The sequence below is a fragment of the Mus musculus genome, chromosome 13 (assembly GCF_000001635.26).
Source record: "Mus musculus strain C57BL/6J chromosome 13, GRCm38.p6 C57BL/6J".
NCBI lineage: Eukaryota > Metazoa > Chordata > Mammalia > Rodentia > Muridae > Mus > Mus musculus.
In genome coordinates, this window is record NC_000079.6 from 22,112,224 (window position 1) to 22,128,250 (window position 16,027).

General features: G+C 44.2%; 2 pseudogenes; both read left to right on the forward strand.

Moving 5' to 3' along the window:
* Vmn1r-ps95 (vomeronasal 1 receptor, pseudogene 95) lies at nucleotides 11,072–11,970 on the forward strand (annotated as a pseudogene).
* Vmn1r-ps96 (vomeronasal 1 receptor, pseudogene 96) lies at nucleotides 14,492–14,831 on the forward strand (annotated as a pseudogene).

Sequence of the window (16,027 nt, forward strand, 5' to 3'; positions counted from 1 at the left end):
TGCCCTAAGGGAACCTGGCAGGCAAGCAGCCTTGGTGGGGGGGTCCTACTTGGTTGTTCCAGGTGCTAGCAAGTCTCTGGGAATGCAGGCAGAGCTCAGAGGGCAGGGAACAGCTCACTACTGCTGGGTGTGCTCCATAGGGATCCAGGAGACAGGGGTTGGGAGGGGTAGTGTAACTTGGTTTTTCTCACTGTTGATGGACTGGGCAGGCAGGGCACTTGTGGGCAAGCTTTTTTTTTAAACCCATATATTTTATATTGATTTATTTTTATTTAGTGTGTGTTTTGTCTACAAATATGTATGTGTTTCATGCATGCTTGATGCCCATGGATGTCATAAGATGGCATTGGATGCTCTGGATGAATTGGACCTACAGATGTTTTTGAACCACTGAGTTTGAGCTACAGGGTTGATGTGCCTGGATTGAACATGGATCCGCTTCAGGAGCAACAATTATTCTTAACTACTTTGCCATCACTCCAGCAATAGTGTTATTGAACTTTGAAATATTCAGAGGGGAAACACTTAAGTTTCTCAGAAGTTCCTCCCAATTCAGTTCCTGGCTTGGGGGTGAAAGGAAGGCAAAGTCCCAGGAGCCAGGAAACTTAAGGTAGTGTAGCTAGGAACAGAAAGTTCCTGGCTCAGCAAATGACAGGGCACCAGGGAGAGCACCAAGCTGGCACCCAGGATGGAGATGTGCAGAAGGAGCCCTTTCCCCTGGAGAAACCAAACTCCTACTGGTGACATCCTATTAGCAGTGACAGTTCCTGTGAGCCCAGGGCTTGAGGATGATAAATGTCCTGGATATGCTGTGATGACACCCACCCTAAGCCCTGCACAGACTCTGCAGGTGAATGTACCATCTTGTCTCAGTGAACTGAAGCTGCCTTTGACACTGACAGAGACACCGTGAGGTAGGGATGGTTAGGGGAAGTGATTGAAGAGAGGGTCTGGGTTCTTCTGTCACTGTGAAAGAGGAAAGTGACAAAAATCCAAGAAGAAAGCAGTCTCTGATTTCCCACCTGCCATCCAGAATTGTTTCCATGTGCACAAGGGAACAGAGTGCAGTTGTGTGTGATGCACTGAGCCAGAGATTCTCAACACAGCTCAGGCAGGTTCTGGAGACATGGACTGGAATTTCAGCTTGAATGTGAGGAAGCTTTTCTTCTCTGCAGTTTCTCTAGTTTGTGTGTTTGTCCTCACAGGAGTGAGAGGTTCTACTCGACAGTATTTTATGTCTGGTACCCTTTAGGTTTCTCAGAATGAAGGTCTTTGCTCTTCTTTGTTATGGTTTTATTGTTCCTGAAGCTTATCTCTCCTGATTCAGAATATAACCTAATGTTCAATTACAGAGAATTGTGCAGGAAACTGACATGACACAAAATCCTAGAGCAATGGCTATTAGAGCATGTTTAACACTGTACAGACGCTGTCCTAAGCACTATGTGCCTCTGCTCCATTCAATCTTCTCAATACAGCTGAAGTGTATTGAGTCTTAAGTGGTCCAAGTAAAGTGTTCAAAGCCCAGCATATAACAATTAGGAAAGAGAGCATTGAACAGACAGAATAGCTGGTTAAAAGCTTGAGTTTGTTGATTTCACAATTTATCCTTCTCTAGTTTATTGATTTTTTTCTCTGTTATGTATCTGTACCTTGTATGCAGCTTCTGTAGTCCATGACCCACTTCTGAAAGAACATACTGACTTAATTAGGTTCACACAGATTGCTCTTTATTTTTTACATACTGGAGGAATGAGCTTATTAAACATGTAGAAATATTTCTTCCAAATCAACTTGGAACAGACACATTTGTGTGTATCTGTTTCTCTCTCTCTCTCTCTCTCTCTCTCTCTCTCTCTCTCTCTTTCTCTGTTTATGTGTTTCTGTGTGTGACATTTTCAAGTATATTAACAAGGGTGGAAATCAAAGACAGTTTCATTGTTATGCATTTTGCTATTGTCATCTCAGTGAGTACATTTGAAAGCTACTAAATTATAACAAGATAAATGTAGAAGAGTTTCAAGTCAAAATAAAGCTTTTATGGTAAGTTTCTTGACTTGATGGGTAAGCCCATGCCAATCACTAAATTGGTTGAAAGGTGGAAGCTCACATTATTGGACAAATGGGAAAGTGCTAGAAACCTACCAAATGTGGTTTCCAAAGTGAATTGACTTCTCTGGGATACCGAGTTTTATCAATCTTCTGGAAAGAGCTCAACTCAAATGTTTCTCAGAATTGCTTTGCCAAACCATGTCTGTGATTAAAGTGCATTTGTAAAGCCAAGAGTTTCACTGAGCAACCTATAACTTTTAAGCAGGCACTATGCTAGACTTACAGACTACATACAAACCAGGGTCTCTCAAGCATGCTCACTGCCCAGTGCAGGAAGGTAGAATATAGACAGGCAACAAAGTCTTCTGAAGGCAGGGAAAGCTTAAGTGATAAAGCGCTAAGCAGGTGCCACTGGGGATGGGCAAAGATCTACTTTGCATAGTACAGCACGTATTCCTGTGAAAATGTAAGCACCAATGTCAAAACTTGTTTATTGTTGGGAGCCGCCCCCACATTCGCCGTCACAAGATGGCGCTGACATCCTGTGTTCTAAGTGGTAAACAAATAATCTGCGCATGTGCCAAGAGTAATTTTCCACTACATGTACTCTGCCTTTACTCGGCCATGGGCTGCAGCCAATCAGGGAGTGATGCGTCCTAGGCGAAGGATAATTCTCCTTAAAAGGGGACGGGGTTTCCGCCATTTTCTCTCTTACTTGCGCTCTCTTGCTTGCGCTTTTGCGCTCTGGCGCTGGCGCTCTGGCGCGCTGGCGCTCTGGCTCCTAAAGATGTAAGAAGGGGGCTTTCGTTTTTGGGGCTTGGGGTTTTTGCGCTCCTGCTCCTAAAGATGTAAGCAATAAAGTTTTGCCGCAGAAGATTCTGGTTTGTTGTGTCTTTCCTGGCCGGTCGTGAGAACGCGTATAAGAGTTGGTGCCGAAACCCGGGAAGAGAAAACCTGGGACGAAAATTACCATCACCGGCGCAAGGAAGATCCCTCATTCCGGAACCAGAACTGCGGGTCACGGTAATAAAGGTTCCCGTAAAACAGACTGTTGAGAAGGATTCAACTGCATGAATTCAAAACTTTTCAGCTGGGGAACAAGAGTACCAGTGAGTACAGCTTTACAAGGTAAGTCTGGTCTTAAACTTTCTAACGAAATTCAAGACAGTCTATCAGAAGTAAAGTGGAAAATAGCTTTACAAGGTACGCCTGGCCTTGAACTTTCTAACGAAATTCAAGACAGTCTATCAGAAGTAAAGTGGAAAATAGCTTTACAAGGTATGTTTGGCCTTGAACTTTCTCTAGTGTTAGAAGCCCTTTTGTTCCTTTTCACATGTTATCAAGTGGTTAAGGCAGGGCGGATTCTAGATGAAATTCAGGACAATCTATCAGAAGTAAAGCGGGGAGAGAGAGTAGGAGCAAAGAGAAAATATGGTTCACAAAATAAGTATACAGGCCTTTCCAAGGGTCTTGAACCCGAGGAAAAGTTTAGGTCAGGTAAGAATACCTGGGGAGAGATTAGAAGGAAGGAAAAGAAAAAAGAAAAGAAAAAAGATCAATTAGCGGAGGTCTCTAGGAGATACTCGTCACTAGATGAGCTCAGGAAGCCAGCTCTTAGTAGCTCTGAAGCAGATGAAGAATTCTCCTCTGAGGAAACAGACTGGGAGGAAGAAGCAGCTCATTACCAGCCAGCTAATCGGTCAAGAAAAAAGCCAAAAGCGGCTGGCGAAAGCCAGCATACTGTTCAGCCTCCGGGCAGTCGGCTTCAAGGTCCGCCCTATGCGGAGCCCCCGCCCTGCGTAGTGCGTCAGCCATGCGCAGAGAGACAATGCGCAGAGAGGCAATGCGCAGAGAGGCAATGCGCAGAGAGACAATGCGCAGAGAGGCAATGCGCAGAGAGGCAATGCGCAGAGAGACAATGCGCAGAGAGGCAATGCGCAGACTCATTCATTCCCAGAGAGGAACAAAGGAAAATACAACAGGCATTTCCGGTCTTTGAAGGAGCCGAGGGTGGGCGTGTCCACGCTCCGGTAGAATACGTGCAGATTAAAGAACTCGCCGAGTCGGTCCGTAAATACGGAACCAATGCTAATTTTACCTTGGTGCAGTTAGACAGGCTTGCCGGCATGGCACTAACTCCTGCCGACTGGCAAACGGTTGTAAAAGCCGCTCTCCCTAGTATGGGCAAATATATGGAATGGAGAGCGCTTTGGCACGAAGCTGCACAAGCGCAGGCCCGAGCAAACGCAGCTGCTTTGACTCCAGAGCAGAGAGATTGGACTTTTGACTTGTTAACGGGTCAGGGAGCTTATTCTGCTGATCAGACAAACTACCATTGGGGAGCTTATGCCCAAATTTCCTCCACGGCTATTAGGGCCTGGAAGGCGCTCTCCCGAGCAGGTGAAGCCACTGGGCAATTAACAAAGATAGTCCAGGGACCTCAGGAGTCCTTCTCAGATTTTGTGGCCAGAATGACAGAGGCAGCAGAGCGTATTTTTGGAGAGTCAGAGCAAGCCGCGCCTCTGATAGAACAGCTCATCTATGAGCAAGCCACAAAGGAGTGCCGAGCGGCCATAGCCCCAAGAAAGAACAAAGGCTTACAAGACTGGCTCAGGGTTTGTCGAGAGCTTGGGGGACCTCTCAGCAATGCAGGTTTAGCGGCTGCCATCCTTCAATCCCAAAACCGCTCCATGGGCAGAAATGATCAGAGGACATGTTTTAACTGCGGAAAGCCTGGGCATTTTAAGAAAGATTGCAGAGCTCCAGATAAACAGGGAGGGACTCTCACTCTTTGCTCTAGGTGTGGCAAGGGTTATCATAGAGCCGACCAGTGTCGCTCTGTGAGGGATATAAAGGGCAGAATCCTTCCCCCACCTGATAGTCAATCAGCTTATGTGCCAAAAAACGGGTCATCGGGCCCTCGGTCCCAGGGCCCTCAAAGATATGGGAACCGGTTTGTCAGGACCCAGGAAGCAGTCAGAGAGGCGACCCAGGAAGACCCACAAGGGTGGACCTGCGTGCCGCCTCCGACTTCCTATTAATGCCTCAAATGAGTATTCAGCCGGTGCCAGTGGAGCCTATACCATCCTTGCCCCCGGGAACCATGGGCCTTATTCTCGGCCGGGGTTCACTCACCTTGCAGGGCTTAGTAGTCCACCCTGGAGTTATGGATTGTCAACATTCCCCTGAAATACAGGTCCTGTGCTCAAGCCCTAAGGGCGTTTTTTCTATTAGTAAAGGAGATAGGATAGCTCAGCTGCTGCTCCTCCCTGATAATACCAGGGAGAGATTTGCAGGACCTGAGATAAAGAAAATGGGCTCCTCAGGAAATGATTCTGCCTATTTGGTTGTATCTTTGAATGATAGACCTAAGCTCCGCCTTAAGATCAACGGAAAAGAGTTTGAAGGCATCCTTGATACCGGAGCAGATAAAAGTATAATTTCTACACATTGGTGGCCCAAAGCATGGCCCACCACAGAGTCATCTCATTCATTACAGGGCCTAGGTTATCAATCATGTCCCACTATAAGCTCCATTGCCTTGACGTGGGAATCCTCTGAAGGGCAGCAAGGGAAATTCATACCTTATGTGCTCCCACTCCCGGTTAACCTCTGGGGAAGGGATATTATGCAGCATTTGGGCCTTATTTTGTCCAATGAAAACGCCCCATCGGGAGGGTATTCAGCTAAAGCAAAAAATATCATGGCAAAGATGGGTTATAAAGAAGGAAAAGGGTTAGGACATCAAGAACAGGGAAGGATAGAGCCCATCTCACCTAATGGAAACCAAGACAGACAGGGTCTGGGTTTTCCTTAGTGGCCATTGGGGCAGCACGACCCATACCATGGAAAACAGGGGACCCAGTGTGGGTTCCTCAATGGCCCCTATCCTCTGAAAAACTGGAAGCTGTGATTCAACTGGTAGAGGAACAATTAAAACTAGGCCATATTGAACCCTCTACCTCACCTTGAAATACTCCAATTTTTGTAATTAAGAAAAAGTCAGGAAAGTGGAGACTACTCCATGACCTCAGAGCCATTAATGAGCAAATGAACTTATTTGGCCCAGTACAGAGGGGTCTCCCTGTACTTTCCGCCTTACCACGTGGCTGGAATTTAATTATTATAGATATTAAAGATTGTTTCTTTTCTATACCTTTGTGTCCAAGGGATAGGCCCAGATTTGCCTTTACCATCCCCTCTATTAATCACATGGAACCTGATAAGAGGTATCAATGGAAGGTCTTACCACAGGGAATGTCCAATAGTCCTACTATGTGCCAACTTTATGTGCAAGAAGCTCTTTTGCCAGTGAGGGAACAATTCCCCTCTTTAATTTTGCTCCTTTACATGGATGACATCCTCCTGTGCCATAAAGACCTTACCATGCTACAAAAGGCATATCCTTTTCTACTTAAAACTTTAAGTCAGTGGGGTTTACAGATAGCCACAGAAAAAGTCCAAATTTCTGATACAGGACAATTCTTGGGCTCTGTGGTGTCCCCAGATAAGATTGTGCCCCAAAAGGTAGAGATAAGAAGAGATCACCTCCATACCTTAAATGATTTTCAAAAGCTGTTGGGAGATATTAATTGGCTCAGACCTTTTTTAAAGATTCCTTCCGCTGAGTTAAGGCCTTTGTTTGGTATTTTAGAAGGAGATCCTCATATCTCCTCCCCTAGGGCTCTTACTCTAGCTGCTAACCAGGCCTTACAAAAAGTGGAAAAAGCCTTACAGAATGCACAATTACAACGTATTGAGGATTCGCACCCTTTCAGTTTGTGTGTCTTTAAAACAGCACAATTGCCAACCGCAGTTTTGTGGCAGAATGGGCCATTGTTGTGGATCCATCCAAACGTATCCCCAGCTAAAATAATAGATTGGTATCCTGATGCAATTGCACAGCTTGCCCTTAAAGGCCTAAAAGCAGCAATCACCCACTTTGGGCGAAGTCCATATCTTTTAATTGTACCTTATACCGCTGCACAGGTTCAAACCTTGGCAGCCACATCTAATGATTGGGCAGTTTTAGTTACCTCCTTTTCAGGACAAATAGATAACCATTATCCAAAACATCCAATTTTACAGTTTGCCCAAAATCAATCTGTTGTGTTTCCACAAATAACAGTAAGAAACCCACTTAAAAATGGGATTGTGGTATATACTGATGGATCAAAAACTGGCATAGGTGCCTATGTGGCTAATGGTAAAGTGGTATCCAAACAATATAATGAAAATTCACCTCAAGTGGTAGAATGTTTAGTGGTTTTAGAAGTTTTAAAAACCTTTTTAGAACCCCTTAATATTGTGTCAGATTCCTGTTATGTGGTTAATGCAGTAAATCTTTTAGAAGTGGCTAGAGTGATTAAGCCTTCCAGTAGAGTTGCCAATATTTTTCAGCAGATACAATTAGTTTTGTTATCTAGAAGATTTCCTGTTTATATTACTCATGTTAGAGCCCATTCAGGCCTACCTGGCCCCATGGCTCTGGGAAATGATTTGGCAGATAAGGCCACTAAAGTGGTGGCTGCTGCCCTATCATCCCCGGTAGAGGCTGCAAGAAATTTTCATAACAATTTTCATGTGACGGCTGAAACATTACGCAGTCGTTTCTCCCTGACAAGAAAAGAAGCCCGTGACATTGTTACTCAATGTCAAAGCTGCTGTGAGTTCTTGCCAGTTCCTCATGTGGGAATTAACCCACGCGGTATTCGACCTCTACAGGTCTGGCAAATGGATGTTACACATGTTTCTTCCTTTGGAAAACTTCAATATCTCCATGTGTCCATTGACACATGTTCTGGCATCATGTTTGCTTCTCCGTTAACCGGAGAAAAAGCCTCACATGTGATTCAACATTGTCTTGAGGCATGGAGTGCTTGGGGGAAACCCAGACTCCTTAAGACTGATAATGGACCAGCTTATACGTCTCAAAAATTCCAACAGTTCTGCCGTCAGATGGACGTGACCCACCTGACTGGACTTCCATACAACCCTCAAGGACAGGGTATTGTTGAGCGTGCGCATCGCACCCTCAAAACCTATCTTATAAAACAGAAGAGGGGAATTGAAGAGATTTTACCCCAAGCACCAAGAGTGTCTGTGTCTTTGGCACTCTTTACACTCAATTTTTTAAATATTGATGCTCATGGCCATACTGCGGCTGAACGTCATTGTTCAGAGCCAGATAGGCCCAATGAGATGGTTAAATGGAAAAATGTCCTTGATAATAAATGGTATGGCCCGGATCCTATTTTGATAAGATCCAGGGGAGCTATCTGTGTTTTCCCACAGAATGAAGACAACCCATTTTGGATACCAGAAAGACTCACCCGAAAAATCCAGACTGACCAAGGGAATACTAATGTCCCTCGTCTTGGTGATGTCCAGGGCGTCAATAATAAAGAGAGAGCAGCGTTGGGGGATAATGTCGACATTTCCACTCCCAATGACGGTGATGTATAATGCTCAAGTATTCCCCTGCTTTTTTACCACTAACTAGGAACTGGGTTTGGCCTTGATTCAGACAGCCTTGGCTCTGTCTGGACAGGTCCAGACGACTGACACCATTAACACTTTGTCAGCCTCAGTGACTACAGTCATAGATAAACAGGCCTCAGCTAATGTCATGATACAGGGTGGTCTCATGCTGGTTAATCAACTCATAGATCTTGTCCAGGTACAACTAGATGTATTATGGCAAATAGCTCAGCTGGGATGTGAACAAAAGTTTCCGGGATTGTGTGTTACTTCCATTCAGTATGAGAAATTTACTAGGGCAGCTAATTTGTCAAAAAGTCTTTTTCAGTATATGTTACAGAATTGGACGGCTGAATTTGAACAGATCCTTCGGGAATTGAGACTTCAGGTCAACTCCATGCGCTTGGACCTGTCCCTGACCAAAGGATTACCCAATTGGATCTCCTCAGCATTTCCTTTCTTTAAAGGATGGGTGGGATTGATATTATTTGGAGATACACTTTGCTGTGGATTAGTGTTGCTTCTCTGGTTGGTCTGTAAGCTTAAGGCCTAAACTAAGAGAGACAAGGTGGTTATTGCCCAGGCACTTGCAGTACTAGAACATGGTGCTTCCCCTGATATATGGTTATCTATGCTTAAGCAATAGGTCGCTGGCCACTCAGCTCTTGCACACCACGAGGCTAGTCTCATTGCACGGGATAGAGTGAGTGTGCTTCAGCAGCCCGAGAGAGTTGCACGGCTAAGCACTGCAGTAGAAGGGCTCTGCGGCATATATGAGCCTATTCTAGGGAGACATGTCATCTTTCAAGAAGGTTGAGTGTCCAAGTGTCCTTCTCTCCAGGCAAAACGACACGGGAGCAGGTCAGGGTTGCTCTGGGTAAAAGCCTGTGAGCCTAAGAGCTAATCCTGTACATGGCTCCTTTACCTACACACTGGGGATTTGACCTCTATCTCCACTCTCATTAATATGGGTGGCCTATTGCTCTTATTAAAAGGAAAGGGGGAGATGTTGGGAGCCGCCCCCACATTCGCCGTCACAAGATGGCGCTGACATCCTGTGTTCTAAGTGGTAAACAAATAATCTGCGCATGTGCCAAGAGTAATTTTCCACTACATGTACTCTGCCTTTACTCGGCCATGAGCTGCAGCCAATCAGGGAGTGATGCGTCCTAGGCGAAGGATAATTCTCCTTAAAAGGGGACGGGGTTTCCGCCATTCTCTCTCTTACTTGCGCTCTCTTGCTTGCGCTTTTGCGCTCTGGCGCTGGCGCTCTGGCGCGCTGGCGCTCTGGCTCCTAAAGATGTAAGAAGGGGGCTTTCGTTTTTGGGGCTTGGGGTTTTTGCGCTCCTGCTCCTAAAGATGTAAGCAATAAAGTTTTGCCGCAGAAGATGCTGGTTTGTTGTGTCTTTCCTGGCCGGTCGTGAGAATGCGTATAAGAGTTTATGAGAGGTTCAAAGTAATTCAAACCTGATTTCGATGTGGATGAGATGAGAAATTAAGACTGTCATGTGAAGTTCTATTTGTTTCATGAAGGGTAAAAGAAATGGAGTAAATTTCTGTTTCAAAGGCTCAATTTTCTTTTGCTGAAACAAAGTAAAGAAACAGAGAAAAAGACACCATACATAATGTGATTACATTCAGTGTGAAATACTGGGGAGGTTTGACAGGCTGAGGGATTTTTGATGGAGAGCATCACTAGACTAAACCCATCTTAAAACAAGTAGGAAGACCTGCCATTGTTAAGATTCTACAAGAACAGTTTTCCTGAAGTTTGGTTGTGGGAAATGTTCCCAGAAGAAACAGTAAAGACAGGATGAATAGGAATAAAAAGAAAATCATATTGTATGAATCTATCCATGCAGATTGAGAGCACAATTTTTACCACACTTAGTCCCATCTTGAGGCCAGTGATCTCAACTTTCATACTCAGTCATTAACCTTTGTATAATTTATGATCAAAAGGCTGGGGAAGAAGAGGTACCATGTCATCTCCCTGAGAACCTGGTCTACTTGACCAAGCACAACTTTCTGAGAAGCAGCAAACTTTTTATTAGTTCAACAACATTTGAGTGATGATTACATACAGGACAGTGAAGAGGATCAGGATGAAGCACAAACACAGTCCAATAGCCCGAGCTCACACCGAGTGAGATGAAGGAAAAGGAAGGAGCTTGCAAGGCAAGACCAATGCTCAGGACTGTGTTGGTTTGAAAATGCCAAAATGATGTTATGCATTTAACTTTTGTCTGGGAAGAGCATGGTCATATGAAGTTGAGAGATGAAGGATTTTCATGAAAGGCAGGAAACTATCAAGTTTATGCCAAGATTATAGCTATCATCATTTCCACAGAATGAAAAAAGGACAAAACGAAAACAAAAAACGAAACAAACAAACTAAAAAGAAGAACAACAACACTGATCAGGGATCATGAAATAAAGTTCCATATATGTCTACAGAGTTGAGAGCATTCTTTTTATCAGAAAAAGCAGAGAAAATATTATGTGTTTTCCTTAGAAAAATTTTCCTAGTATAAATCAGATGAAGTGGAATAACATTATCCAGGCAATTGTCTTCATTTCTCTTACTGGACCTGGAACTGTAGGAAATATCCTAGTATTCATGAGACATGTGTATACTTCTGCCTTGGGTATTGCAAAAAAGCCTGTTGACCTTATTATCATCCATTTGGCATTTTCTAATCTGATTACTATTTGTAGCACAGGGGTCAGAGATGTAGCTACAGTGTTTTATTTCAGAAACTTCTTAGGAGATATTGGTTGTAAAACTGTGGTTTATCTGGCAAGGATGGCACGGGGCCTTTCCATCTGTACCACCTGTCCCTTAGTGTGGTCCAGGCTGTCACCATCAGTCCCAGGACCACCCTTTGGACAAAGCTCAAACCACAGACATCATCGCAAGTTCTTCCCTTTCTCCTCCTCTTTTGGATTGTTAATGTTCTCATAAGCTCCAACTTACTCTGCTATATCAAAGCAGGTGGTGGTTTAAACAGATCTATAGCTGCAGCATTCGTTGGCCACTGCTATATGCTACCATCCAGACATATTAAGTGGCTTTTCCTCTCTCTCATGACTCTTCGTGATGTCATCTTTCAGAGTCTCATGGGCTGGAGCAGTGGGTCCATGGCTCTCCATCTGTATAAGCCCCACAAGCATGTCCTCTACCTTCACAGCTCCAGGTTTGCAAACAACTCCCCTCCAGAAATCAGAGCTACATGGAGTGTTCTCATTCTTATGGCCTGTTTTCTTTTCTTCTATTGGGTAGATTTCATTATTTCCTTCTACACAGGTTTCACAGTGACTCGAAATTTTACTTTACTAAATATTAAAATATTTTTAGAACTTGGTTATGCTAGTTTCAGCCCCTTTGTTCTGATCAGCAGAGATGTCCGTGTTCCTAATGTCTCACATGCTCACTGAGAAGTAAAGAAATTACATTCTACAGTTATTTTCTATGTTAAACATATGTACTTTGTAAAGTGGTTGGGCATTATGAATTTTAGAGGTATGTGTGTTCATTCGGGAGAAGGCGGGGCGAAGGCAGGGCATAATATTTGCTATGAAGCATAAGCTGACTTTGAGGTGTCTTGGGACACCAAGTGCTGGGATTATAGGCATTCCCCTCCTAACTGACATTTGCCATAATTTAATATTGCAGCATTAAATTAAACATTATAATAACTCATTTCAGTTTCTTCAGAAGTCTTTCACCACACATTCTTAAATTTGGGGTTTCTAGGAAGGTAGATTCTTACCATTTTTCCCATCCCACCATCCCTTCCGTGTGACTTTTAGCTTTTCATTTGCACTGGGTATATTGCTTTAGGTAATGCTACTGTCAGAAATCAGTATTTCAGTTTTTATTCCAAAGCCAGAGCATGAGAGCAAGCTAGGGTAGATGGACGTGAGGAGGTGACTTATCTGAGCTGAGTTTGCAGGGCACAGTGAAGACAGTGAGACAAGTGAAGTCACTGGAGAAGGACACTTATTGACAGTAGTCAACTATGTGTCAGAGTTAGGTTACAAAACTGCTAATAAACCTAGTGTTGATGCAGAAGGACACTTATAACTAGGTAAGGCCTTAAAGTAACACAATAGAGCCTGGGAAACAGCCTCTCTCACATGGTGCTATGGCAGGTCTGGAGACCATGCTCCTGGCCAGGCTTCACTGGCACACTGATGTGTAAACACCTTGCTGTCAGACTGTTAGCACTGGAGCTTCCATCTCTGGCTCCTGGTCACTAACTATGGTCTGTACTGTGTTTGCTAGGCCTCCTTGTCCCAGAATCCCAGATTCCATATTCCCTTATACCGTGCAGGTGTACCTTGTTGGCCCACAGACAAGGGAACCACAGTGACAAGGGAGCACGGGGATCTGCTTGGCAAGATCAAGATGGCACAGCCTTGCCAAGCAGCAGACATTGGTGCTGCCCAAACTCCACAGCTCCCAGGCCTGAAGGACCGAGAGGATCCAGAAATTGCATCGACCCTGCATCCTCAAGACACTGCACTGCAGCCATCCCAGGAAGGATCCTGGCTGCTCTGAGCTGTGTGAGTGACATTCCTGAAGGGATGTAGGACCATGAAGGTCTGTTCACCAAAGCTGCCCATCAGTTCACTGCAGTTCTTCCCAGGTTAAACAGAAAAACTCAAACAGATCTTGCTGGAAGTGGGGTTGAACTGCTCGCTCTGCAGCTGAGCACTGTGCTTGAAGGGGAGCCAAGGCTGCCTGAGCTCCTTCTCTGGTTCAAGAGTAAAACTCTTCAGACTAAAGCAAGAGATAGGCTAGGCTAGGCTTTTTTTTTTCTAAAATAAACTAGATTCTTAATGTTTTATAATGTAGATTAAAGACCACAGTTGTGGTTAGTTTCTCTGTCAACGTGTCACGAACTTGGATTGCCCGAGAAAAGAGCTTCACTTGAAGATTTGTTCTGTCTTGACTGATTTGGGAAAATGTACTCCAATTGTGGGTGGCCCCTTTTGGTTAAGAGCCCAGGTTAAAAGTGTGTGTTCGAGGGAAGACCTTCCTGCCTCAGGCTTGCTTGACCTTCCCTCATGTCTGAGTTGATTTGCTCGGTTGCTGCTTCTGAGGCTGATTCCTTTGCTGAGAGGAGAACCAGCAGCTCTCTAGGAAACTTTCAGAGTTCTGGAGCCACACTGAGACTACTGAGGCATGTGCCTGTGAACTAACAACCAGTTATGACCCCCAGTGAGACAGATATGGTGAGACCACTCTAACTGTTGAGGCTTACAAGCTCAAGAACCAGGTAAAAATACTTGGTTTTAGCATTTTCCATGTGGTTTAGTGTTTGCTACTACTTTAAAGCTGACTTAATAACTTCTAGCAGTATACACGTACATATATCTCATAATATATTATTAAATATATACATAATATTTTCCATCCTTGGTTCAATTTCTCTAGGGAACCCTGACTAAAACAGCCACCTTTTCATTATGGTCTGAGTTAGATGCATGGCTGGGGAGGAGGGCTGTCTCTAAAACAACCTTGTGGGTGTTGACACACCATGTTCCACCGTCTTTTTATGGAGTGGGTGAGAGTGAGAGGTCACTACCTCACCTGACATTTACATCCAAGTTATTTCATGTTCTGTAATTTCTCATGTCTTATTAAAAATAAAAGTAGTATATAATTAACCTTGAATAGATATAATTTTGATACAACTCTGAAACCTCACAGATGAGCTAAATTAACATATCCATTTGCTCTTTTATTATCATTTCCTGGGTAAAGTGAAAGCCCTTGACGTCTCAGTGAATCCCAATGCACACTACAGTGCACTTCACATCACCATGTGTGCACTACAATCATGGAATTACTCTACCTGAGGGGCAACCTTGTACCCGTGACTAACAGCTCACCTATTCCCCACCTCCCTGTCTAAGAGAAGTAAACTAATGCTCTCTACCTCTGTGCGTTCAGTGGGTCAGAGGTGTGACTACAGTTTCTTTCAGAAATTCCTAGGAAATGTTTGTGAAAGCATGACTTACCTAGAAAAGGTTTCTCTGAACCTTTGTATCTGCTCTGCCTGTTACCTCAGCATGGTCCCTGCTGTCACCATCAGTCCTAGGAGCACCCATGGAGAAAGTTTCAAACACAGACTACTTGACAAGTTCTTATCTATTTATTCCTCTCTTTGATCTCTAACTTTCTAATAAGGTACAAATATGTCTATTTTATCACAGAAGTCAGTAACGTGATCAGATATGGAGTTCCAATGCATCATAGATATTGTACTGTGCTACAGCTACTTTTATAGAGTTTGTGACCCTGGAAAAAGGCCACAGATGTAGTACAGAGTATAATTTACTAAATGTGCTACCATAACAACAGTCTCTGAGCCAAATTAGAGATTGCCTTGGGAAGGCTGCTGAGGGAAGGATATTTAAAGATGAAAACATAGGAAGACCTTGAGCATCTTCATAAACAAGCCAAGAGCTGCTCTGCTCTGTCAAGGTTAGGTAATCCAGGTAATGTTAGAATAGTCTTTGAATGTCTGCATAAGCAGGGTACAGAAGTCAAACAGCAGCTAGTCATGGTTACACCTGTATACTTCTGTGTGTGTGGGGTCTCTGAGTCTGTGTACTGGGAACTTATCTTCCCAGGACTACAGTCAGAGAAAAAACTGCTAAGGGTTCCATGGCAGATGCCAGCATAAAAATGGAGTTCCTTTTGTCATCACATGACTGTCTAGGTGTGTTGATTGAGTTCATTTTCTCTGATGGTTAAAAAAAAATGTAGAGGTGTCAAAAGGAATATCCAACACAGAAGACAGATTCAGTGAACAGAATGAAGAAAGACTTTTATTAGTGAAGAGGTCACATCCAAACAGTGAGGGCACACACACAGATTGGGCCCTCAGCAAAGCAAAAGGGGACTTGGGAAGCTGAAGCCCAGTGTCTACTTGAGAGCTGGCTGTTCTTAAGATCTTCTCTCCTACTTTAAGTTTGGTCAGTTTGAAGAAAGAAAGGGAGGCTGATGGACCCACAACTGTGGTGTAAACATGTCCTGAGCTAGCCTCTAGCTTCTGAGACCAGTCACAGGTGGGAGTCCTCGTGGCAGGAGAAAAAGCCTACCAGGCCTTTAAGCTTTTGTCTCTGACTGGATGTTTCTTTTCTCTTACTATCTATTACTGGCCCCTCATCTGTCTGCCTCTCAGGGGCTGGACTTCCTCTCCTCGGTGCCGTCCTCACAGATAGTGAGGTGAGGAGCTTCTCTCCTCTCTGCTCTCTTTTCCAACCCTTTCTCTTCCTCTCAACCTTTTTTCTTCTCCCTTTTCTCCCTCCCACTCTCTTTTCTTTGTGACATAATCCTTCAGAGTCTCATGGGTTTGCACAGTCGGTCAATGGTGCTGTGTACTGGTTCATATGAAGATCAGTGTTTCTTTTCCTGTGAGTCCTCTACCTTCACAGCTGTACATTAGCAAACAGTTCCAGTCAGACATCAGAGCTGCAG